Source organism: Monodelphis domestica, chromosome 1, assembly GCF_027887165.1.
Source record: "Monodelphis domestica isolate mMonDom1 chromosome 1, mMonDom1.pri, whole genome shotgun sequence".
NCBI lineage: Eukaryota > Metazoa > Chordata > Mammalia > Didelphimorphia > Didelphidae > Monodelphis > Monodelphis domestica.
The window spans coordinates 182,598,090-182,625,421 of record NC_077227.1 but is presented as its reverse complement, the minus strand read 5'-3'; positions in this window follow the sequence as shown (position 1 = coordinate 182,625,421).

The following is a 27,332-nucleotide window of genomic DNA, read 5'->3' as shown; positions in this document are numbered from 1 at the left end:
GAGGTGGGGCCAGGCCTGTAGAAGACTGGGTGGGACTTTGGTCCATGTGCAACAGAGGAGTGCCTAACTACTTTTAGCACCCTGAAAAATATAGCAATGGCTTTACTCACAATTTTCCCTCTAAGTACTTTTGTGAGATGCTAGGGACCAGCCCCTTACGACCCCTGAGAGGGGAGGGGGAGAGAGAGAAGGAAAGGGGAAGCGACAAAGAAGGTACGGACAGCTTTCACATAGTATGCAAAGAGGAGTCGTTTATTGAGGCAAAAGCATGGTATATAAAGGAAAGGAGGAGAGAGAGAGATTAAAGATGGAGCTTGGCCAGAGGCCAAGCTCCTGCAAGGACAGCCATCGCCTAGCCTGAAAGAGGAGAGAGGGGAGAGAGCGGGGCGAGGCGGAGCTTGCTGGGCCATAAATACCATTTGCTACGTAGTACATAGGGATGACCCTCATTGGTCAATGACAAGGCATAGGTGTGGTTTCTCTTAACCAGGGGAGAACAAAGAAACCTGTTTTCCCGCCTAACCTGGGAGAAGCTGGGGTCAAGGGTCAGAGGCCTTCCCAGCCATGAGCACTACTGAGCATGTTCAAGACTGAGCATGTTCTCTTTTAAGGCAATCTGACTGCTACAATTCCCCCTTTTTGTTTTACACACAAATGAATAGTGTAATATCAAAATGTAGCAACATTACAGCATTAACAAACACAAACACTCTGGTGCATAATCATATTCTGACACAGAGATGAAAAACCTATCCTGATTGTATAACTTAGATACCCCAATCAAGAATGAACATCAGCATAAACTGATTCAGTGATCAATCTTAAAAATTCCCAAACTGATCTTTCTATCTGTCTGTCTGCATTTCAAGATCAATGCAACAGTCTTAGTAGATATAAAGATGTTAAGAAAATAATTTCCACGCTACTGATCCTGATCTAATGAGGTAGAATTCTATGGTTCACATGACAGGTGCAATAACCAAACATGCCACCATTCACAGTCTGGACTATCAGAAGTTGTCAGCCTTTTCAACAGTTAGCAAAATACTATCTCTGGAGATGAAGGATAAGTCCTTCCTTTCTCTCATCCTGATACTGCATCTTGGGGATCTTTCCGTGCTCACTGCCAGATGCCTGCCACATAGGAAACTGGTTGGTAGCTCGATGCCAGGACATCCAGCAACTGAGGGTGTCAGTACGCCATGTCTCTGCATTTCCCAACCTCAAACATCCATTTCACATGGAAAATGTAACCGTGGCTGAGGCTGTCTGGTCCATAATGAAAGATTCATTATGATTCCCCTTACATGCAATCAGACATCACTCTCCAGTATGGTCATCTGAAAATTAACAATTGCTGTCATGTTCTCATGTTCACCGACTGTTAGGTGACTGTAATTCTAGAAATCTTTGCACCTTCATAATTCTGGATCAGAGCATTAACAGTACTTTCCTTGTACTTAAAAATTCTGGCCTTAATAGTGTAAAAGAAAAAAATCAAGGTTGATCAATCAAGAGTGACTTTAAAAAGTTTCCTCTAAAAATATAAATACTGATCTCTATGAGATTCCTCTCCCTTTTCTTTTTGTTTGTGTGTTGGGAGAGATCCCTTTAAAGAAAAACATCCTCTCTTAACAATTCTGGAGGATCATGTTATCACATGTCAAATGATCTTAGAAAATCAATCCTGGGAACCTGATCCCAAAATTAATACAAGATTCTCTTGGCTCACTGTCTATGTGGTATCTTTGAAACTGAGCCAATGTGAAATATCAGAACTTACATTCCCAATGATTTCTAATTCCTGATCTAAATAGATCAAAATTCGCCTTGTATACGAACATAATTTTGCACCAATACGCTTTGCAAAAAGCATTAATACAATAATCACAGTGCAATTTTTAACAAATACCAATATTCCCATACATTTTACATTCTCAATTGTAACTTAAATAACCATGATGGTGATAATGAAGTAATATTTCAAGTTCTGACTGCATATTCCTTATGTCATCCTTATTTTAAATCTCTGCTTGTATAAATAAACCCATCAATATGATAACCAAGCCTATACCATTACCAATATTTGCAAAATTCATTCCACCAAACCAATGTTTGGGTAAATAGAAGCTTAAGTTGTTTCCCATGTAGAAACAATTTCTACAGTTTCTTGTACCTACAGCATTTGACATAGCTTTTTCATTCCTAGTTGTCAGTGTATAATATTCAATGTGCTTTTCCTACAAGCTTATCTGTGCCTATTGTGTCATGTTTTTAATCCATACTCCAAAACAGTGAAACTTAGATTATACATTGCCCTTGCTCCATGTTTTTGTGCAATAATAATTTTTTCCACCTAGGAGAGACAATGACTGCGCGTCCACAGAAATTGTCAAACCTAGAGCCCTCAGTTTTTCATGAGGTCTTACTTCCATATACCAGAACGTCTTCCAGTATATGAAAGGGAAGCCAATAGATCCCGAATCCAGCGGCCGTCTGAATTCTGGGACTGTTGGAGGAGAGCAAGACATTTTTCCTATTAAGATATTACCCACAAAGACAGGGTATCAGGAGTAATGGTTAACAATGGTATTAACACTTAACTACTGCTATGGTAGTCAGCCCTTAATGTAATGTCAGGAACATAATCTTTGCCTGGATGTCAATGATCTCTTACAATAACTCAAGTTCCTGATTAAAGATTTCCTAACGTCTTTTTCCTGATCTCTCATTCTTTCTTGAGAGTAACATCAGTGTCATCTGTCCATTAAACCTGTCTGTGCAGCATTTTCTGCTTAGCACCTCATTTTTGATGTCAGAGGTATCATATCTATGCTATGAATGAGAGTTTTCTATCTCCTACTCTTTGGAGAGTCCTACCAAGGTCTATACCCTTGTTGATAACAGCATTTCTTACAATACAAGTGGTAGCTTTACAATGCATACAATTCATAATGCATACAAAATTCCCTTTGACAGTATCATATACAAAATACAAGGTATACATTAGTAGCTAGACAATTTGTAGCTATGTCATCTCAATCCCATCGCAAAGTCTTTGGAATGTGGGATGTATCTGGTGTCTTGTACAGACACAAGTGTGATTTAGTCCTTCTGAGTTAGCATACTTGATGTTGCTCTGGGTACCCCATCTCAATGGATGTCAGCATGACAAGTGTCCTTCAGTGGCCTAATAGCCAATGTCTCTAATAGTGTAATGTCATTGTTCTAGAGTGATATTAGTCACCAAAGAAGTGTCCTTCCAGCGAGTCTGGATTGTGGCTGGTATGTAGATAGCTGATGCCATCACCTTCCGTCTGCTTCTCTTCCTGGTCTGTATCAGCTGACATGAAGCATGACGTGGGAGACCAGATGTTTTCATTATCTGTGAACATATAAACAAGACCTCGGCCCAACATTATCATCCCCTTGGGTCCCTTACAGTCTTAATATCTTGATGATTTTTAACCCAATTCAGGTATCTCACACAATGTAATCTTTATCATTAAATTCAATATTGATTGTTACAAAGCTTTAACTTATATTCTTTCTGGGGTGTAGAAGAGATAGATGATTAGTGATACCATATCCACCTCTTTTTTCTTATGAAAGTGGAAATGTCACAGCTTAACAAAATTGACTTCTAGATAAGTCTGATTCTAGCAAAAACATATTGTTTGCAAATATAATGTACCCTTTAAGACAATAATCATCAGTACATTTTGGATAGTAATACCCTTTTTGTGCTACAAGTGGACAGCATTCCTTATACTGTCATAATATTCCCAATTATACCCTTTTGATATTTGATCACATTTGGCTAACATGGAACAATTCCAATAATATCATTTCAAGTTACACATTGTACCAATACCATTCAAAATTTTCAGGCATGTAATAGTTAGATCTTTTACCAAATACCCATATATTCCTAGAACAGAATATCTATTAGTGACTTAATGATACTCTTCTGCATGTACATTGTTTCTCATACAATTGCATGTGTGTGTGCATAGTGTGTTAAACCTGCCTATAGGGCAGTCTTTACAGTCCATGTGCTGCTTTTCTGGTGTCCTGTGCCAGACACCTCTGCCTTCTGTCCTTCTTCCGGGCAGATTTTCTTGCCATCAGATGCTCTTAATCATCTTCCATGGACTCCATGTATCTGAGAAAATAAAACAGAAAACCTCGACCCCAAATGAAAGCCTCATTGGGTCTCAGAAAGTTAGAAAGTGACAGAACATATATACCTTCAGTTTTTGAACCTTGGGGCTCATGAATTCCTTTGAGCTCTATTTACCATAGCTTGCATGTAAGCCATGAGCTATGCAATTTAGCCTTTGCATTGCTGTTAAAAGCCCTGCCATTCCAAGCTGTTTGGAATAGACAGTTGTGCACAGTTATTTATAAAATCTGCAATCACTTTGCTCACTTCTTCATTTGAGCTTGAACCCATAAACCAGGAGAGTAAGTATCTTCCATCACTTTTCACAGTTCAACCTTTGTGCCAGGAGCAAACTGAAATGCACCTTTTGCTCCAAAATATGCATGGATGTCTATCAGGGGTGAAATTAATCCACAGCAGTTTGCATTGATAAGCGATATCACCTGCTTGTTCAGGATATAGATGTACAATAGATTTTGCAAAGCAGCATGTATAAATGCTTAAATATTTGCTTTTTCAAATCCATAATCAGAAAAATATCATTCTATAAATCACTTATGAATTGACCCATGTGTGCTGGGATCTTAAGCCTTAGTCTGCATGCACACAATTTTTGCTTTTTGAAAAATTTCCACCTTGTGCAGTTATTAAAATTATAGCATTGTCCTATGCTAGAGAAATGTGCACAGAATTATCAAACAATTGCACAGAAGTTGTTTCCGAACTACTGCCCTTAGCTTCATAACTGAAAAGATCTTAATACTGTGACTAAAATCATTACTTTCATCTGCCAATTCTGCAAATCTTCCCTGCAGAAATAAATCAAATTATGCCAGTAGCCTTTGAATTTGCATTATTATCATAGGTCTCTTTTCAATATCATGATCAGCTTCAATATCTGCAATTTCAATACATGATAGTATTGCCTCTTTCAAATCCTTAATAAATCACTGTACTGAGTAACAGAGTTCCTGATAACTTTAATAATTAACCACTGGTAAACAGATTGAATCCTTCCAACCATGCTTTTACCCTGCTGAGCATGTGTCTTAATTTTCCATAGTAAAAGCTATTCTAGTCATAAATCATTTGCTTTCTGGATACAGGTATAGTAATATGCCCAGTAAAAAGTTTCTGAACTGCATACAGGTTGTTTGAATAAGCTCTGCTCAAGATTCATCCTGTTGCTTTATGTCCTGTTTAGAAAAGTGTTAATAATTCCTCCATGGTTAAAATTAGAAAGTCATAAATTCCTTTAAATCATAGTCCAATTCATGCTTATTATATCTTAGTATTAAATTTTTCTTCTAGCCAATTACAGCCTTAGTGATAAAACTTGCAACCTCAGTTGCTCTGATGCTATCTTCCATGTGGCTCAAGCCACGTGGCCGGTAGAGAAAAAATCTCAAGCTGCTTCGGATCTAAGCCCCAACCTTAAAAGTCTTCTGTGTGCACTTTAACTACCTTGAGATATATACCAAAATTTCTCTACAGATAAAACATTTCTAGTCCTGATATTCTGTGGCATATAACAAAAGTCAGAGAAAGATATTTAATTCTCCTTTTTTAACTTCCTTTATCAAAAAATATAAGCAGACATTCCTTTATAATGTTGCCTACATCCAACCTAAATTAAAATTCAAATTCCCAAATCTTACTTTACTGTATTTGCAATCGCCCAGGTAAAGCCTGCCTTTACCTGGCTGGACCTCAAACAAAAGAGTTCCTAGGACCTTTTTCAAATGCTAAATGAGTTCGGAGGCTTGCCCTAAAAAAAAAAATCTTCTGCCTTTGGTTACAGAATGGCAATATCTTTTTACAACTTAGGCTGTTCTGAATTTAACCTAATTCAGGCCTTTAAGTGTCCTGCTTTGAGTCAAAGCAGTTACTTCCTGATAAGCCTTTTAAAAGCATCCCAGGAATTTGCCTGTGAAGATTAGCTTGCTCCTTGCTTCTGGTCTGCTAGCCTTTCCTGCTTTTGCATATGAATAGCAGCCTGGCTCTAGGAGCCTTTTGTCTCAGGAGCTGGTAAATTTGACTTTGCTTTCCTGATGAAATTTTAACTCCTGCTTTTTCTTTTCCCAGTTGCTCCTTTTGAAATTCACTATGCTCTAGCAACTGTTTGTTTCAGAGTGAGATTTTTCGAGTTCTCAATCGCCCCTAGTGAGGGTTTCCCTGGGTCAAATTTTCTTTTTCCTTCCCCTCCCCCTCAGACCGCTCCTCAGGTGTTTCTTAACCTCCGGAGATCCAGGTCCGAGAGAGGAGGCCTCCGACTAGCAGACCCAGGTGGGGGAGGGAAACTGCACTTCGTATATATAAGGGGACTGTTATTCCGTTGCCATCAAAACACACATACATTCGACCATTCACACAATGGGGTTTGAGAGGGAGATATGAATGGGACGACCTACCCTTCCTCAAGATCGTGTATTCGATCCCTACCCGTTACTGTAGCCTCGATTTCCTCAGGATCGTATTCGATCCCTACCCGTTACTGTAGTCTCGATTTCGGCGCCGAATTTTTCCTCAGTCGTCCGGTGGTCGCTCGGGCCCCACGTTGGAGCGCCAGATATGTCGGGGACCAGCCCCTTACGACCCCTGAGAGGGGAGGGGGAGAGAGAGAAGGAAAGGGGAAGCGACAAAGAAGGTACGGACAGCTTTCACATAGTATGCAAAGAGGAGTCGTTTATTGAGGCAAAAGCATGGTATATAAAGGAAAGGAGGAGAGAGAGAGATTAAAGATGGAGCTTGGCCAGAGGCCAAGCTCCTGCAAGGACAGCCATCGCCTAGCCTGAAAGAGGAGAGAGGGGGAGAGAGAGCGAGGCGGAGCTTGCTGGGCCATAAATACCATTTGCTACGTAGTACATAGGGATGACCCTCATTGGTCAATGACAAGGCATAGGTGTGGTTTCTCTTAACCAGGGGAGAACAAAGAAACCTGTTTTCCCGCCTAACCTGGGAGAAGCTGGGGTCAAGGGTCAGAGGCCTTCCCAGCCATGAGCACTACTGAGCATGTTCAAGACTGAGCATGTTCTCTTTTAAGGCAATCTGACTGCTACAGTGAGACCTTATTCTCAGCGTTAATAACAAAACCAACAAAAGAAACAAATTGACAGATGAAGTTTGTAGCACTTTCTTGGGCTTGAAATGTACAAAATACCAACCTTCAGTTGAAGATTTAGCCAATGAAATTCAGCAACAAAAAAGTCACTAATAGGCAAGTTAGTTAAAAAATTCTCCCTCCCATTCACTTATCTTAGTTCACAGCACCTCATACAAGTTAAATAATATAAAGACCAGAAAAAGAAATCAACTGACAGATGAACAAAGAAGTCACTAAAAAGGTAAGTTAAATAATTTGTTTTTGATTTATTAAATAGTTATATATTACAATTATGCATTTCTGTTATTTAAACTATAAATATAGCAAAATTATGGCTTTTTTCTTAAAGCGACATACCACTGGATTTATGCTTGATTTTGAATTTTGACACACCAAGCTCAAAAGGTTGCCCATCACAGGTCTATGATATATCCATCATTTTTAAAGAATTCCTTTTTTTTTTCAGTTCCCCACTTTACTTTTTGAGTTTTTGTTTTGTTGTATTACTATGTATATTGATTTGTTTATGTATTGACCTTTTCCCTACTTCTCCCAGAGCCAACTGTGACCTTTACTTGTCAATTAAAATAACTTGAACATTTATTAATCAAGTCACAGCTTTTGTTGACCCATACTCCTATAGCAGTTCCAAATGAAAAACATATTACTTCTTCTGTAGCTCTTTCAGCCCCAACTCTATAAATAACTATAGATCATAGCAGCCTGCATAATTTTCCTATCCTTGTGTAAAATGTAAGCTAACTGCCCTTCTCTTGCCTGTCCAAGATTCAGACCACTGAAGATGAGAACAGTCCTTTTAGTATTTTGTTTACCCTGTATAGCATGTCTACTGAGCCTTGCTCCTGGTTCTTTCCTCTTACTGCCTTAAACATTTTCAAGTCATGTCAAAGCCATGACGTTGATAATTTTGTATTATTGCATCCACATTTTAGTTCCATTTTGGTGATTCGGTATCTTAAAGTCAGCCCAAGCTTTAACTAAATCTCACCTTTAGTTTGCTTATCAAAAATTGGCCTGCTCACTCTGAATTATCTGCAATCTTATTCCTGGTATGGTTCTTACAGCAAAAGCCTCATCCAATTTTTCTTCTTCCTATAGAAATGTTCAGAAATGTTATGGAAAATCAAAAATTTATTTTTTTATCTCTAAATAATATTATTTGTTTACTTGGGAAGAATATTCTGTGATGCAATCTGATTTCCTTTGACTTTCGACAAATCATTTTCTGGCTTTTTCCTTATTTTCTCAATGTAGATTAATAGTCTTATGCAATTTGAACTTAACTAGCATTTTTTTTCTTGGCTGCATGCAAAATCATTATTTTATTAATGAATCTTTGAAATTACACAATGTGTGTCTTACTCACCAAGACACAGCGTTGTGAAATTTCAAAGTTTCTTTCTCTTGTCATGGGAAGTAATTTGCCAATCTGTCATCTGCCCTATAATTTTAGTAGATATTTTTTACAATGTTTTAAGAAAAAAAAATGTCATTAGATTCTTTCTGATGGAAGGACATACAAATATTTAAATCATCTCTCTGTACTCCCTTGTCTAGTTTTTATTTACTTATTACTTATAAACTTTTCATGCCTTGTTCTGGTTGATTTGTCCTTTTATCTTTTTTTTTTTAGTTTGGTCTTATGGCTTTGGCAAATTTGCCTTTTAATATAAGACTTGTTTCTTTTTGATACTTATGTGCCCATTTGAATTTTCCCTCAATTTCTTTGATTTGTATTTTTCTTCTATTTTATTGGTGATCAATGTATTTTTTTAATGTCAGATCAATAATAATTTAAGGAGAAGAAGTAACCCTTGTGTATATGTAACTTGGCATTTGTAAATTGGCATACAGAATCTGTAGATTCTGCAATAAGTACCTCCTCACAGTCATGGATACTAAAGACTCATAAAGTTCTTCCCCCAAAGTCTTTGGCACTGTCAAACAGTTGAACATCAGAAGTAGATATGGTTTTATCAATGACAATAATGGATGAAATCTATCAAATATTAAGAGGGTCCATATGTAAACTCTGCATATAACTAAGCTATTTTTGCAATGACAATGAATTGGAAACTAATCCAATGCTCCTTGATTGGGGAATGGCTGAACAAATCCTTGTGTATGAACATAATGGAATACTATTGTACTATAAACAGTGTCAAAAGAGACAGTTATAGAAAAACCTTGGAAGATTTGAAATAACTGATACAGTGAAAGAAAAAGAACCAGGAGAATATTTTTATAATAACAGTAATGGAAAGGCAAAGAAGTTTGAAAAACTTAAGAACTCTGACCAATGTTATAACTAGCCATGATTCCAGAATACCAATGATTTACCATACTACCCACCTCCTCACAGAGATGGAAGAAAGGGACAGAATAAGACATGTATTTGGTCATGGCTAATGTGTGAGAATTTTTGTTGTTTAATGATTTATGTTTGTTACAATAGTTTTATTTTTATTTTTCCAATGGAAATAAATTTCAAATGGAAAAATAATCTAAAATTTTTGTTTAAAAATAAATGGAAACAACATACAAGAGGATGTATTTCAATCTGCTTTGTTGCTGAACCCTAAGGAGTATGTGTTCTTTTCATTTGATTTGCAGCTAAAAAATCCTGCATATTTTTGTCCTTAGTAGAGGGTAAGCACCTTAAAGCAGGGACTGCTTCTTCCTCTATTTGCATCACAAATTTTAACACAATGCCATCTATGTACATGTTAAGAGTTTAATAACTACTCGCATTCTTTTACCAAAAAAAATCCTTTTTTTATTTCCTTTAATCAATCAATTAGTCAACAAACATGAAATATTTACAATGTTCCAGGCACTGTGTTAAGTATTGGGGATAAAAATAGAATAAAAGAAAGATATTTTGTGCCTCCAAGGAGTGAGCTAGATGTTGGGTTACAACCAGCTTTATTTCTAGGGCTGTTCAAATTAATTTGCTATTTTTTCTAGCTGGTGTGTTTTATTCAGAAATTTTTATCCCATAATATTGGAAGATTTCTTCTACTCATTTACATCGCTGTCTTTTTCTTTTCCTTATTTGAGAGCTGTTCTTTTCTAGGAATACTTTGGTTGCTTTCATTTATATTTCTCCTCAACCACCAATGTATTTTATTTGGTACTAATTTGATAACTGTTCGCATAAGGGGATATTGAAAAGTTATTCTTTTTCATATCCTCTAAACTCTGTCTTACCAGATCTTATTCAGGTTGTCAAATATAATTAATTTATGATTATTGAAATTAGTAAAAATTGATGAAAACAGGTATCACATTCTTTTTTTAATGAAACATCAGCTGTTAATGACCTTCCCTTTTATTAAAAACAATACCAACAACATTTATTTGAATATTTTTTATATCCAAATGTCTAGTTTCATTAGGATAGGGTACTTCCTCATTTATGAACTTGATGTAACAAATGACTATATTTGCCTTATAACTATTTACATTTAAATGAATTTTAAAAAAGAAAATGCCTTAGCTCTTCACTCTCTAATCACCATCAGGCAAGGTTCTTTGCTTATTTATTACTATTAAATTTTCTTTTAATTTGGTGGCATTTTGGTGTATATTTCCTTTTCTGATTCTGTTTTTGTTTTATGTTATTTCATAAAGATCTTTGGTTTTTGTTTTGGGGGCTCATGAATTATTTTCTATTTTTGTCATTCAAATGTAAGAGAGGAATATTAATACATTTCAGTTTATTTCTATCATGTCAAGAATTTTTCAAAAAAAATTTTAAAGATGGACTGGAGCTTTTCACTTGTGAATAGGAAAAAAAAGATCTTTATAGACTATTTTTATTCTGCATAAATGTTGGCATTAATTACAGAATAGAATAGTATTTCAAGGGCAACTAGGTGAACACTTCCTAGCTATGTGACCCTACGCAAGTCACTTAACCCCAATTACCTATTCCTTACCACTCTTCTGCCTTGTAACCAATACTCAGTCTCAATTCTAAGATAGAAGGTAAGATTTTTTTTAATTATATTACAAATCTAGCCACAGAGAATTCCTAGCTGTGTGACTCTGAGCAACACACTTAAACTCCTTTATCCTGGTTTTCTCATCTGTAAAATGGGGATAATAATAGGACCTGTCTCCCAGGGTTGCTATGAGATCTGTTCCACCCCTTCCAAAGTGTGAGGATTTTTTTTTTTCTTTCTAGGGAATGAGAGGAGAAATCTGATTAGGTATTTGCTCCTTCCTTTGACCATTTCCAAGAGATATCTTGGAGTAGACAGGCATATGCATAGATACAAAGACAGATTATAATAGATAGACATAGATATAATATTCACATGTAATATGTCATATGCTAAAAATAAGCTTCAGATGGATTTGTAGTCTAAATATAAAAAGTAATACCATGATATAATTAGAAAACTCAAAGAAGTTTCTTTCATAGCTATGACTAGGGAAAAATTCCTAAGCAAAAAAAAGTGACAGTTGATCATAAATATATAGTATATGTACCCACCACACCTCAAATAATGTTGGGTTAGCACACAATTCCCTTATACCCACTTGTACCAATATTTTGTTGCCTACTAATCAATGTGCCTTAGCCTAGTATTCATGACACTTTCCACAACTGCTCTAAATGGGAAGTTAATATTTAGGTTATTGCCAGTTTAACCCCCTCCTTCCAAATGGTAGTTACACAAAAGACCATTAGGAAGAGGTAGTACACCACTTTGTTGAAGTAAATATTAAACATAAACCTGAGAAATTATATGCATTAGAATAGACCAACAAATGCAAAAGAGAAAAAGAGCTCTTTTACTGAAAATGAAATAAGAATAAGTAGAGGAAATAAGCATTCATATAGTACCAACTAGTTGCCAACCATGGGCTTATTGCTTTTTCCACAAATGTCAGTTCATATGAGCTGCATAATAGCTCTGTGATATAAGTGCTGTTGTTATTCCTATTTTCTAGTTAAAGAAACTGTGACTAAGTGACTTGCCCAGCATCACACAGCTAGGAAGTATCAAAGGCTAGATTTGAATTTAGGTCTTCCTAACTCCAGGGCTAATGTTCTGTCAACTACTACTAGTCCTGCTAGTACTACTACTACACTACTACTAGTTGACTCAGCAACAATGAGAAAATAACTCATCTCAGTGAAGTTGACAGACCACAATCTTACTGGTGGAGTCCATTCTTTGCAATTTCTAGGGTTTCAAGTTCTGGGAATCACAGGGCATATTAGGACTCATCTTTATATATCTGCAGATCTAGAGCTCCAGTTTGTCATTCAAAGTCTATCTTTGGCCTCTATGACCTATTTCTCACACTCTATCCAACTCTGAAAAGTTCCTTCTCAGTTTATTCATTATTCCACGCTTCATTATTGGCTAAAACATTTCTCCTTCCTCAGATACAATGTGAAACTTCACAGTATTATGCCCAGAAAAACTGCCCAAATTATGTAGGTAAAACTAATACTTATAAAATAACTTTTTGATATTTTGAATCATTTTTTGTTTTGTTTGTTTTGTTTGTTTTTTTGTTAGTTTTTTTTTGCATATTTTGATATGCAATTAATTTATATGGCAGAACAATTTTTATAAAATTGATATTATGCAATCATAGATAAATCTTTCCATTTATTTGTTTTCTTTTTCCTATGTCTTTTAGCAATAGTAATCCTGCTTTGCCTTGGTTGGCAGACTTGGACTTTTTGAATTTTGAAGTCACTTTGAATGGAATTCCTATTTGTGTCTATTCTTCCATATATTTGTTAATCTGATATAGAAATTCAGATGAGGGTGACTTTTTTTTATTCTGATACTTTACAAAAGTTATTTATTCTCTTGATCTTTTTTGCTTATTCTCTGGGGTTTTCTAAGTAAATATTTGTGTCTAAAGCAAATACAGATAATTTTCTTTCCTCTTTGTTTATACATTTAATCTCTCTCTCTTTCATCTTAATGATAGCTAGCATTTGTAAAACTGTCAAATGGTACTGAAGATAGAAGGTATCCTTACCTTATTCTTCTAATTACTGGCTAAGTGTGCCATGTTCTCCACAGCAAATAATATTAGTGGTTGGTTTTAGATATATACTTTGGATCAATGATCTTTAATCTTGTCTATGCTTCTTAGGACTTTTAAAAAATTCATTTTAAAGACTTCAGTTCCTGAATTCAGACCCTACCTCAGATACTTACTAGGTGTGTGACCTTGGGCAAGTTACTTAATTTCTGTTTGCCTCAGTTTCTTCAACTATAAAATATGGATTATAACAATACCTAACTCAGAGGACTGTTGTGAGGATCAAATGAGATAATATTAATAAAGTATTTAGCCTAGTACCTGGAATACAGTCGATAGTATGTAGATGCTTATTCATTTTGTCCTTTCCATTCCTATCTTTCCTTTTCTGTCAAAGGCTTATTTTACCACTATTGATATAATCATGTGTTTTATTGTTTTTCTCCTTCATACAAATCATTATGCCTATTGTTTTCCTAATATTGATTCATCCTTACAATGTTGGAACAAATCTAATTTGGTCATTAGGAATTGTATTAATATGTAGTCATTGTTTCTGGTGTTATATGTCTACAAATTCTGAAACACTAAATTCTCTCAAGGTTTAAAATTGATGGCCTCCCAAAGGGCACTATAATGATGCATTGAGAGCATGAGCAGGATAATGACACATTATAAGTAACAAATTGTGTGTGAGAAGCAAAATAAAGGGTTTCCCACAAATGTTTGAGTTAAAAGGAGATTAGCTGAACATGTAAAGAAAGCAAGAGGTAAATTATGTATAGATCATGAGTTCCACTGATATCCTCATAATGCAAAATAATGATTTTTTTTAAAAGAAAGAGGAAAAATAAAATTAAGAAATCAAAAGTAAAAAATAAAGTGAATTCATAATGGACAGAAAATTTTAGGAATGACTATTTATAATATATACCATTAGGTTTGAAAATTTAAAGGCAATAGATACCCAAATTAATGAAACAGTAGAGATCATATTTATACAATTTCAGAAAGAGAAAAGAAGCAGGCAATAAATCAACTAATAAAGGGGGAAAACATCTTGGTTGAAGTGTATTTACAAGTGATTTCTAACAAATGTTTAAGGAAGAATTAATAATTATGTTATAAAAATGATATTTAATAACTGAGAAAATATTCTAACAAACTCTTTCATAAGACCATGTATTTTAATCTAGTTGGAATAAAAAAAAGAGGACTATACATTCAATCTTATAATGAAATTTATGTCAAATTATAAAATGTGGTTGTTCAATTGTGACTAACCCCCGTTTTGGGTTTTTTTGACAAAGGTACTGGAGTTTCCTTTTCCTTCTTCAGCACATTTTATAGATAAGTAAGTGAGACAAACAGAGTTAAGTGATTTGCTCAAGGTCACAAAGCTAGTAAGTGGCTGAGGTTAGATTTGAACACAGGAAGATGAGTTGTCCTAGCTACAGGTCTAGCACTCCATTCACTCTGCCTACTAGCTGCCCTAAAATTCTAAAGTAAAGTCCTAACATTAAAAAAAAAAAAGCTGCAGCAATACTCAATACTCAAAATGACTGTGATTTCAATGGTGTACCATTCCCTCTAATGACACAAATTGAAGCCCATCCATGCCTGCCAAACTTGTGAGAATCTTCATCAAAACTGGGGGTGTATTCAATGTATTGAAGGCTTTCTTTGCGGTCTTTATTCTCCTGTGCTCTACAGTATATGTTGGCACATAAGCCATAGTCATTGTCATGGTGATATTTTGCAAATGTTTATTGTAAGGTTCTGTGTCCTCTTCTCACCATATACACTTTCACACAATGGTTATATTAACTCCCATGGTTTCAATTATTGTTTCTATGTGGAAGAATATTAGACTTCTTGTCTAAACTTTTACTCTCTCTCAATCTGCTATCATATCTTAAACTGCCTGTTGGACATCTCAAACTATATTCCCATAGACATTTTAAACTCAACATATCTAAAATTGAACTCATTTTTTTCTGCCCCTAACTTCCCCTTTTATGCCTATGCCTCCAAGCTACCATCATCCTTCCAGTCATCCAGACTCACAACTTAGTTGTCATTATCTCTCTCACCCCATTCCCCTGTAATAATCAATTGTCAAGGTCTGTCATTTCTACCTTCATAACATTTCTCATCTTCTCTGACACTGCTACCACTCAGGTATTGTTTCTTATCTCACATGCTTAGATTATTGCAATAGCCTGATGTTTAGTCTACCTACCTTAACTTTCTTCCCCTTATGTCTTCCACTTAGCTGTCAGGTTGATCTTCCTTTAGCACAAATCTGACCATTCAATAAACTCCAGGGGCTCCTTATCATCTACAAGATTAAATATAAAATCTATTTGACTTCTAGAGTCCTGTATAATTTGGCCTCTTCTTTCCTTTCATCTTACTTGCCCTCAGATAATTTAAAATGTGGAGACATCAATCTCCTTTCTTTTCTTCGCATAAAATATTCCACCTCCCAGATAGCCATTTATCTGTTTGTCCCCAATGTCTGTAATGCTCTCCCTTCTCCTCTCTGAGTCCTGGCTCAGATTCTGAAAGTAATCTTACCCAGTCTATTTTAATCTAACTCCCTTCCTTCTGAGGCTTGCCACTAATGTATCTTGGATGCATCTTGTTTATATAGATTTGTTTGCATGTTGTCTCCTTAATCATATGGGAGGCACTTTAAAAGCAAGGACTTTCTTTTGCCTTTCTTTGTATCTCCAACTCTTAGCACACTGCCTGACACAAGGTAAGAACTTAGCAAATGTTAGTTAACTGATGACCATAATATAAGATCACCAAGAATTATTATTTCTTATTGTCTCTGGATAAGTGCAGTTAATTTAGTTGCCTCTACAAGAAAAAAAAAAACATATGATCCATCTTTCCATTTAGCTATAATTTTCCAAAGACAAGAATAATAATCATTATTAATTACCATGGGGCTGTTAGGTGGCTCAGTGCATAGAGGTCCAAGGCTGTAGCTAGGAGGTCCTGAGTTCAAATGTGACCTCAGACATTTCCTGTGTGCCCCTGTACAAATCACTTAACTCCCATTGCCTAGCCTTTACCTCTCTTCTGTCTTGTAACCAATATTTATTATTGATTCTTAGACAGAAGGTAAAGTTTTAAAAAAATTATAATCATAATTCTTCAAAGAAGAATGGAAAACATTGGTGAATTCCTAAAGGGTGAAGAAAGCTGAATTAAGAAAATTACATATTTAATAACAATAACATAAATGGAAGGAATAACAACAGAAACAGATTTAAATGCTATGATTATATGGGCCAAGCATATTTTCAAAGAAGAGAAACTATATTTCTCTCCCTTCTGTAAAAATTAAATTAGTTTCTCTACTAAAAGTATTATATTTTTATGAGGTTTATTAAAGATCATTAGAAATCAAGGATAAAGAAATACAAAATAAGAAAAAAATGTGTCTAGGGCTGATTAGCCCATTCACATTTCACTTATACCTTGTATGCCCAGTAGAGAGACAAATGTGCTTAGAAGCGAAAGAAGCGAGTGCTTGGGAGGCAGAGAGCCCTTTAAATACTAAATTGTGTTCTTGCACTCAGGTGAGGACTCAGGTGAGATTATAGGGAATTCTGGGAAGTACCAAGGACTTCTGGGGATTGAAGTCCAGGGTTCAAATCTCCATTTTACACTTCTTTGCAGAAGTGGGAAAGTATGGGCATTGAAAATTATAAACACTTTCAGACTCTCAATATGGTAGTTGGTTTTGGATAACTACCTTATATTCATTCGTTTTTTTTTTCATTGTTACAAAAAATGGCTTGCTAGGTGGAGGACAAGAAAAGAATACATTGGAAATGAAGGTTATATAAGAGAAAAAATATTAATACAAATCAACAATTTAAAAAACTCAGGTTCCCCAGTAATTCATTAACTTGTTCATCTGTCGTCAGAAAAGGATTTCACATTTATTGAGCCAACGGTCTTCAATGTCTGTATACAATCTAAAGTCTATGTTCACAAAGACCCATTGCCTCCTTTTTCACCATTTTGCCACTGTCAGCAAACCACATGGTATTGATGGTCATCTTGCATTTTTGTTGATTTCATGGAATTCTAGGACCAAAGAACTCGTCAGATGGCCATCCTTCTGGTGATGACTTTCCCCATACTTAATAAAAAGGAGCCATAGATAGTTGTCAGAACTGCCAGCATGATAAAACTTTAGAGTCATTACACTGCTAGCATAGCCTAGGAAAACCCAAAGTCATATTCAAGTCATAAGGAGAAAATGGGGTAAGTTTGTAGAGAAAACAGAGAAGACAGATGAGATTATTTTAAGCACTAGAAAAGTAGAATTTAAAAATGTGGAACATTGAGAATCACTTCTGATTTAATTTTCTCCTTAAAGTGAAATCACTAACTTCTTAGAGCTAAGATCACAATTTAAACAATTTAATAAATTATAAAGAAACCTTTGAAAGACTGAAGAATTTTGGACAATACAATGACCAAGTACAATTCCAGAGGATCTGTGATGAAGCACACTACACATTTCCTTACAGAGCGGTAATGAACTCAAGGCAAGGAACAAGGTTCACATTTCTGGACATAGCTAAAGTATTGATTTTTCTAGTTTGACTATGTGCATTTGTTACAAATTTTCCATTTTGTTCCTCTTGTATAGGAGAAGGGACAGGGGAAATTCAGCAGAGAAAGGGGAGTTCGTTATAGGATCACTTACGGAAAATAGAGAAAAACATGCCATTGAAACTTTTTTTTAACAATGCAAGGATGAAAACTGCAGACAGATCAAAAGGAAAAATAGACATTCAGGAATACTTTGAAAAGAAAAGGTTTTAACTTACATACTTTTGTAAAAAGTGAGCTGTAGATATTTGAATTTTTATATATAATCTTTTTCTGTCCTATTTTGTATATGAATATGTTAATTTTTGGTGTTAAATTCACAAAAAAAAGTAAAAATAGAAGAAAGAAACAAAATGAGAAAAGGATGTGTCATGCAATTAAAATAACTCCAATCTAACTTGCTTAAGTAAGCTATGGATGTCTATAAATAGGAAATGAAAAAGAAGAATGAGCATTGACACACATTATACTCATTTCTTAAAGATGTTTAACCATTGTAAATCAGTTGCCATAATGAGGTGAACAAGTGTCTAAAAACTATCTTATTCAGCAAACACGTGATTTCCTTGACAAAAGGAAAGTTTGTGGCAGTTGAGGGCAATATTGACTTAGAATACACATTTGTTTGTAAAATCTTATGAAAGAAGATGGTGGAAGATTATATGCTATATTTTCCAATAAAGCAATAAGAAACAGTGTCAAGAGGGGAAAATGTTTTTTGAAAGTTCCATAAGAAACTCAGATAGGCAAAATAATCATGAGGGCATATAAGGATGAAACTAGAAGGAAGATGAGAATGGAAAAGATTTGTTAGCACTTTTATAATCAAACCTTTTTTGTCATCAGAGATAGTAGAACCACATTTGATTTCAAACAATATAGCCCCAAATTTAATACTTGGAGTAGAAATTGTACTGAAGAAAACAAAGATATGAAAAATAACCGGACTAGTCAAAATTACATAGTAATCTTTTCTGATGGGTACATTATTTTGAGATTGTCTAGGGATAAAGATTCAATGTATTTCAAAGTAGAGAGGTTCTGAAAGAATTGGGTGGGGGGATTGAACTTTCCTATTACCAAAAACATCAAAAATATCAATATTATTGATATACTCATGTTTTGTCTTGTGAATTTCAAAACTACTCAACCCTGTTCAAACCATTCTTTAGAGGATGGGATTTGGTTATTTCCTGATCAATAACAATAGAGATACTTGGAATGACAGAATCAGGTCTTGGAAACTACAATCTCCACCCTACTCAAGGTAACAGGATTTAGAAAGGGCTGCAGCAAAGCTCAAGATTTAATTATTTGAGAATACGGCCTTCAACAGACACGTGCAAAGGGGACAGACCTCTGCGCGGTCCTGGGTTAAGCTAGAGCCACCATTGGCACAGGTGAGACACAGGAAGTGAGGTAGAGGAGAGCTCAGGAGGGCTGGAACTTCCTGTGTGGAGGAGAGTGTAGTGGTTGGAGCCTGGTGCTTGGAGTGGAGGCCCTCAGACTGTTTCTCCATTTTGGTCACTTGAGTGATAGGGACTGATCTCTTTTCTTTGCCTCGGCTATCCAAGATCTTGGGCCTTTGGTCCAGCTTTTCTCCCCTTCCTCTCTCTCTCTCTCTCTCTCTCTCTCTCTCTCTCTCTCTCTCTCTCTCTCTCTCTCTAATACCTTTCTTCTTCCTGTTTGTAATTAAAAAACTCCATAAAAGGTTGACTGCTGACTTGAGTTTTCATTTAGGAATTACATAGCTGAATTCCTTGGCAACCTTAAATTAATATATATCAGACTTTTAAAGTGATTTCCATATCACAGTCTTTTGTAATATAAATGTTGAAGTAAAATGATAGACAGAAAAAGAGAGAGAAAGAAAGAAAGAAAGGAAGAAAGAAAGAAAGAAAGAAAGGAAGAAAGAAAGAAAGAAAGAAAGAAAGAAAGAAAGAAAGAAAGAAAGAAAGAAAGAAAGAAAGAAAGAAAGAAAGAAAGAAAGAAAGAAAGAAAGAAAGAAAGAAAGAAAGAAAGAAAGAAAGAAAGAAAGAAAGAAAGAAAGAAAGAAAGAAAGAAAGAAAGAAAGAAAGAAAGAAAGAAAGAAAGAAAGAAAGAAAGAAAGAAAGAAAGAAAGAAAGAAAGAAAGAAAGAGAAAAATGAGAGTTTCTTCTTGGGACTTACAGCTACATGGCAAAACTTTTGGTATTGACATGGGCACTGTACCTCCAGAAACCCAGGGGAACTATTTATTATCAGGGAAACTCCCTTGCCTTTACATCCTTGTGACTCTTAACCTAGAAACACCCAATGACCCTACCTAGGGTCCTGAGATCTTTACCCTCTTTTGTCCTCTAGATTTAAGATGGACAAAGAGATGAATCTTTATGCCTCCAGGCAGACCCCAGTCAGATGACCACCTCACCTCACCAAATGCCTGAGGGCTTACCATTCTAAGTCACATCCCCACCAGGGCATAGAATCTGTTGTAAAAAGGCATAAAAACCTCAGAACTGATGTTTTTCGGGGGACAGCCTTTCCATCCATGTTGTCCCCATAGAGGAACAGCCTTTCCTTTCATGCTATCCTCCCAAGGAACTGATCCCCATCTTGCTGTCTCACCTTGCTATCCTCCTGGCCACTCTCAACATTACTTTCTAAATTAATAAATCTCTTTTTTGTTTTTAAGCTAAGTTTTGGAGTCTTGCATGCTTGCAAAAGGTATCCTTCCAGAGCCCCAAAGGTATCCTTCCTGCCCATAACATTTTGACGCCCAGTGTTTTTGGCTCTCCTGAAAGCTACTCCTGTGCTCCAAATCGTCCATGAGGACACAGCTTCTCAGGTAGGAAGGAGACTCCTGAAACCCCCATCTTTTGGGTGATATCTTTCGTGCTCTCTCTCCCATTAGCCTCAGATCAGCCTGGCCCCTAGAATTTGGGGTCTATCTGTCAGCTTCCCCTTCTATACTGGAAGACGTTCTGGTTTGTGGGGAACTGAAATGTATAACTGATGAGTACCATGCTAAAGATACAGTATTTCAATGATCCTTTAAATCAGAATTCTTTTGGTTACCGATTAGCAATTGAAGTGATACCAAGGGAATGTTTGTTTGACTTATGGTGGTAAAATCAAGTCAGAGAAAGAAAAGAAGGTATGTTGGGTTTGAATTCAGAAGAAAGAGGGACTTTGATCTAAAGTCCATAAAGCTTGAGTATGCAGGTTTGTGAAGGAAGAATGAAAGTTGTGTTCTGCTTTTTAAGCAGAGGGTTTTAAAGGAAAAGAGAGAAAGAGAGAGAGAGAGAGAGAGAGAGAGAGAGAGAGAGAGAGAGAGAGAGAGAGAGAGAGAGAGAGAGAGAGAGAGAGAGAGAGAGAGAGAGAGAGAGAGAGAGAGAGAGAGAGAAGGAGAACAGATAGATATTTTGCTCTCATAATTGGATCTTTAAGTTGGGGATAATTTCTAGAATTGATGTATGTAGTTTTAGAAAATCACAAATAATTCTGGAATTTCTCTGAAAATTCCTTAGAGAGATTCCTGACTGGTCTTGTCTTAGTTCTTTCAGATGGCCTAAGGTCAGGATATGATCTAGCCTTGATTTGTATTTACTGTAAAGCTAATGAATTCAACATTCCTGTTCAGGTTTTATGACTAAATTGTGACAAATTAATTATTGCCAAAATATGCAAGAATAATTGCTATAATGTAGACTCATAGGCTTTAAGGAATCCTTAGAGAGGGCAAATGGTCAGAAAAATTTGTTTGAGGGTATGGAAATTTGTTTTTGGTCTGCTGATAAGCAGAATTTCTCTGAGCTGTAATGGGTGAGTCTTGTCCTTTAAGGAAAAAAGAAGGCTTCTGGGATCCAGTGGCAAGTGCTCAAAGGAGAGAGAGAATCCTAGGATGGTTATAGAGAAGGCAGCCCAAGGCTCATTTTGGACTGAATTTTCCTGACCATCTAGGCTGTTGATTCTTGAGTGAAACAATAATGGCAGTGATAGCCTTGCTTGGTACAGGAAGCCACTCACTGTGTCCTTTGTGACTTGAGAAGATATTTTCCCTTTCTGGGCCTTCTTCCTTCATGACATTCCCATAATCAGCATATAATACAAATTGGAAAATTAAAGTTTCCATTTCCCCAAACAACCTATTAGTAATTGAACATTCTCAAACTATTAGGAACATACTTTGAGAAGTAGGTGAAGTTTATTAATTGATGGCTTGTATTTGCAGCCTTAATTGAAGTTTGGATCTTGAGCTTGGAATAGCTCAGAGCTCTCCTGAATTTTCCTCAGAATCTGGAGTAAAGAAATTCATCTGTAAAATATTGTTACTCAAGTGTTTATAGTTGTTATAGTTAATGTGTATTTTGCAAAAGGATATTCTTTAACAGAGACATCACATACCAACTCCGCAAACAACTCAGGAATCCGATTTCCTAAAGGGATCTATTCCTGTCAGAAGATGATTTCTGAAGAAGTCTGTTGGCTAAGATACCCAAATGCAAATGTGTAATGCCAATTGCTATTGTAATGTATTGTATTATTCTCTGATTCTATCTCATGTTCTAGTGTTTGCCCTAGTCCTGGTTTCTAAACTTCTATCTTAGGGACTGACTCTCCCCTTGTGACCTGTCTGCCCATCAGGGCAGTCACTGGACATCCTTCACATCTCCAAGCAGGTTCCCAGCTACCTAGGACCCAGGCATTCACTGAGGACATGTCCCTAAGACCCTGTGCCCGTAGCCTTTCCTTCCCTGCTATCTTAACCCCTTTTACTTTAGCCTTTAACTATCTGACCTTAACTATTTCTTTCCTTAAATTTTGGGTCTTCTCCTATGTTTTAAATCATGCATACCCAGCCAGCTGGACATATAATTCTCTGATTCAGCTTGGGGAAGCAGTAGCCAAAATGGGTCCTTCTAACTGTTGGGTCTGTATGAAGCACCCCCAAAGTGGAGAGAACCCCAGGCCTCTAGCCAAAGGTCTCAGTGCCTCTGAGGTATATCCAAGATCTGAGGCTTTAAGGAGATTAGCAACCACTCCAGTTTTGGCTACTGCCCCATGGGATATGTGGACTTTGTATTTGTAACCTTGTCATCTCTCTAGTTGCTTCTAGGGTAAAAGCACTCATGGGAGTCACTCAGATGCCAGATGCCACCATAACCTCGGCAAACATCCCAGCCTGATGCTCTGGACATGGCCTACAGTCAATACCTCTCTCTTCTAACATTAGGCAGGGACAACTCTACGCCCATTCTCAGCTGTGAAGAAGTTACAGAAGACAGAGACCACCTTCCCTTTTCCCTTACATGTTAGGAGAGGGGGGAGATGACATGGGCACTGTACCCCAGAAACGCAGGTGGACTATTATCAGGGAAACTCCCTTGCTTTGCCTCCTTGTGACTCTTAACCTAGAAACACCCAATGACCCCACCTAGGTTCCTGAGATCTTTACCCTCTTTTGTCCTCTAGATTTAAGATGGACAAAGAAATAAATGTTTATGCCTCCAAGGCAGACCCCAGTCAGATCACCACCCCACCCCACCAAATGCCTGAGGGACTAACACTCTGGTCATGTCCACAACAGGACATAGCATCTAAAGAGTATATAAACCCCAGAACTGATGTTGTCTGGGGGACAGCCTTTCCATCCATGTTGTCCCCATGGAGGATCAGCCTTTCCATTCATGCTGTCCTCCCAGGAACTGCTCCCTATCTTGCTGCTATCCTCCTGGCCATTCTCAACATTACTTTCTAAATTAATAAATTTCTCTTTTTGTTTTTAAGCTAAGTTTTGGAGTCTTGCATGCTTGCAAAAGGTATCCTTCCCGAACCTAAAAGGTATCCTTCCCGCCCATAACAATATTATTTTGTTATTTGGTACCTTTAAGCACAATACAGTTTCTTTGCTTGTCACTCTATGTTGTCTATAGTTACTCAAATTCTATTGGAACCCTATCTCTCTGAACTGCTCTTTTATGATTTTCTTTTTTCCAGTAATTTTTTTTGTTTTTCTTTCTAAACCATTCTTCTACCTTTCTTAGTTCTTCACATTGATTGTTATGACCATTGTTTGATTTTTCCCCTTCAAATGTTGCTATATAAAAAACACTTCTCCCCATTTCTGAAAAATAAATAAATAATTTCTCTTATTTGCTTGTAATAAACTAAATCCAGTATCTTTCTTTCCTTCATCTTCCCATAGTACAGACTGAAATAACTGATTTTTTGCCTCTTTTTTTTTAAAGTAAAATTTTATTTTGCTTGAGGCAGTTCCTTCTTTGACCCAACTCTTAGTATCAGACATTCCTCTTTTCCTTCCCTATGGACCAGCTCCATCCCCTTCTTTAGTTTATTTCTGTGAATTTTTTTCAACCTTTCCTTTACTAGACTAAAGGATTAAGCTTATGAAATCCCCTTTCTCCTCATCACTCAACTCTGCATAGTATTTAAATTATTTTCATCTGTACTTTCTCAATTTGAAGAAATGAGCTTCCTCTTTTTCTATGCAACTTCTTTTTGAACATCATCTTTGTTTTCTCAGTGAGGTTTAAAAAGCATGGGACGATCAGTCTTTCCTCCCATTCTGAGTATATAAGGAAGAGATAATCACAAAACCTTTTTGATGGATTTAAAATTGTTTGCCTTTCTTAGCTTTCTTTTATCCAATGTTTCTGCATTTCAAAGGTCTAATTCTGGTTTTCCAAAAGAATGCTTGGAATTTATTAAAATTCTCCTTGTTTTACTATTGTAAAGAAATGATAATGATTTGGGGGGAAGGTTTATTTCTTTGTAACTTGCTACTACATTGAATCTCATCATTATCTAAAATAGGTTTTGGATATATGCTATAATTTATTTCCTAGGATTTAATTTTAAAATTTTCCATTGGAAATGTGTTTTGCTTGATGATACTTGTGTAACCAGTCTGAAATGCTTGTCAACTCCAGTAGGGGGAAGGAAAGAAGTGAGTGAGACAACATGAATCATATAACTTTGGAAAATTTATGTGAAAATTAGTTATTTAAATAAAAAATTTCCATTAATAGTCATTAGTGAGATAGGCTTATAGTTCTTTCCCTCTGTTTTATTCCTCTCTAGATTGTGTTTCAAGAACTTATTTATCTTATAAAAATATTTTATAAAATATCTTTGTCCTTTGCTATTGGGAACAGTTTTTGTAAGTGTTAATTATTCTTTAAACATTTTATAACATTCAATAAATTAATCTGCAAAGGGTTCCCTTTCCATTCTTTAGTAGATTAATGCTTTCTCAACTTCTCTTTCTAAAATTAGTTTTTTTTTAATTTACATTTTATTTCACTTATTTGGGCAATTTACAATTTTGAGAATAATACTCTATTTCCTTTGAATTCTCAAGTTTGGGGAATTTTATTGCATATTGATCATTTTTTTTGTTTCTTCACTATTTTTGTCTGTTACTTGACTATTTTGTATTTTCCTTCTTTTTATGATTAAGAAACCACTTAAAAATATTTTCATTCTTTTTAACACATTCAATTTTTTATTTCCAATTTTATTTCTCTTCTAATTTTCAAAATCAAAATATTGTGCTTGTTTCAGAATTTACAATAAATTTAGAAGAAATAATGGAAAACCAGAACAAAGCATGTAATTCAATTCAACAAGCATTTATCCAGCATTTACTATATGCTATACACTATGGTAGAAATTTAGGACAGAGACAAAAAAGAAAAAAGTTCCTGAGCTTTTAGTTACTATTAAAATAATATGAATAAGAACAACACTAAAAAGTAGCTGAAGTCAGATTAATTTTAGTGGTCAATTATGTTCCTAAGAACAAGCTATGAAATACCCTTTATTTTCAAATGTTAAAGTACATGTTTAACTTACTAATCTCATCCTTTTTTTAAAATATATTTTTACTCAAATTTTCTCATACTCTGAGGAACACCTCTTTTATTGATTTACTATTTTTATTTCCTTATGGTAGTCTGCAAATGACATTTATCATATTTGATTCTTAATATTAACTATTTATGTACCAGAACATGATTAATTTTTGTAATAATTTCATATGAAACTAAAGAATGTGTATTTTTGGCCATTCTACTTAACATGAACCACCTGCCTTGCAAGTCTAATTTTGGGAAAATCTGTTTTCTACAATATTTATCTTTTTCATGTATTTATTTTAAAAAAGGAATATTGAAATCTATTATTACTATGTTACTCTTAATGCTCTTTTGCAATTTGGTTAGCATTTCCTTTAGGAATTTACATCTTAAACAGTTTAATACATATGCAAAATGCCTTGAATGTTTTAAAATTTTTAAACTGCCCTTGGACTTTGAAATACTCTGTATATTTAACAATAGTAGTATATCTTTTGTCTGTTACATTTAAGCATAATGCAACTTTCTTCTTCACCTCATTTTGACATTAATTTTTACTGTTGTTTCATATGAAATCATTATTGCAACTGATTTCTTTTTCTAGAATTGTTTGAAGTTTTGTTCTAATCTTTGTTTTCCCTCTGTGAAAAGGCAGTGTAAAGAGGAGATATATACAAGATATATACAAGTCACTATCTCATCTAGACTTCTATCTTTTTTATTAAGAAGTTCAATAGAAACTCAGGCTTATACTTGGTTTGTGTTTTTTCCTTCTTTTAAATTGGGTTACATTTTTCCTTCCTTTTTAAGATTTCATTCTTAGTGCCTATGCTTTTTTTGTATCATTGATGCCTTTCACCATCTGGTTAAATCTATGGACTTATCAGAATAAAGTTTTTAAATAATTGAATGAAAAACAAATTTTTGTAAAACATTAGTGAAAATAAAGAATTAATTTTTCATAATCTAATTTTGCAGATTCCCTAAAATCTGTTTGGGGACCCCAGACTAATTTATTGGTTTATAATAATTTAATGACAATCTTTTCCCATAAATTCTGCTCCCCTGCCTCAATCCTTACCATTACACTATGAAAAGTCAAGTTCCTTTAGCTTATTTTTATTTTTTGTATTTTCCTTTAAAATGCTCTATTAATGAATTTTGTTTACCTTACAATTATTTCTCAATTATTTCACTGCATTAAACCCTCCATTGTAACAGAAAAACAGCTAAGCCTAACTAGCTAACAAGGCTGACCATATGTAATGTGGGTATGGAATGTTCTGCCCCAGCGATCCCCTACCACTCTTCCTAGGATAGAGAAGGGTATTTCATAGTCAATGCCTTGGGAACACAATTGGCCCATAGGATTAAACTGAGTTCAATTATCTTTTGGTGCAATTTGCACTCATATTATTTTAGTAGTCACCAAAAGTTAGTACTGTTTTGTTTTGTTTTTGTTTTTATCTAGGACAATGTGTGGTACAATAGGGACTTAATAGTTGTTGAATTGGATTGT